Source organism: Penaeus monodon, chromosome 15, assembly GCF_015228065.2.
Source record: "Penaeus monodon isolate SGIC_2016 chromosome 15, NSTDA_Pmon_1, whole genome shotgun sequence".
Classification (NCBI taxonomy): domain Eukaryota; kingdom Metazoa; phylum Arthropoda; class Malacostraca; order Decapoda; family Penaeidae; genus Penaeus; species Penaeus monodon.
The window spans coordinates 40,370,624-40,370,981 of NC_051400.1; the positions used below are offsets into that span (position 1 = coordinate 40,370,624).

Sequence of the window (358 nt, forward strand, 5' to 3'; positions counted from 1 at the left end):
TAACGCAGATGCACCTCATCTTATACCTGCAATGAGTACCCTGTATTTCGTACTAACTAAACAGTCTATTCAAACTGTTTAACAAGGCTATTCGTTGACCCAAGAATCACACAAGGCATAAAACAGGAACACATACAGTCAACAAAATTAACACAAAAATCTCCCCAAAGAAAATGAAATAAGGGTATTCAAGGAAATGCTATCAATCCAACTTTATTCCGCAAATAAGGCTGTTATATGTAGTCTAAAGAAACTAATGGTCGGATTTTGTACTTGCTCGTTGCTGTCGGCCGAAGGGCAATAGCATGGTAAGTGCTTGTTAGAATCAGATAAGCGAAATGGCTCCAAAATATCGAGA

The 358-nt window shown here is 38.0% G+C and overlaps 1 protein-coding gene across 1 annotated transcript in view; it reads left to right on the forward strand.

Annotated features, from left to right (window-relative positions):
• The window catches only part of LOC119582041 (organic cation transporter protein-like), a gene marked incomplete at its 3' end in the record, with an annotated part of 33,146 nt that overhangs the window by 27,971 nt on the left and 4,817 nt on the right, over positions 1–358 (forward strand).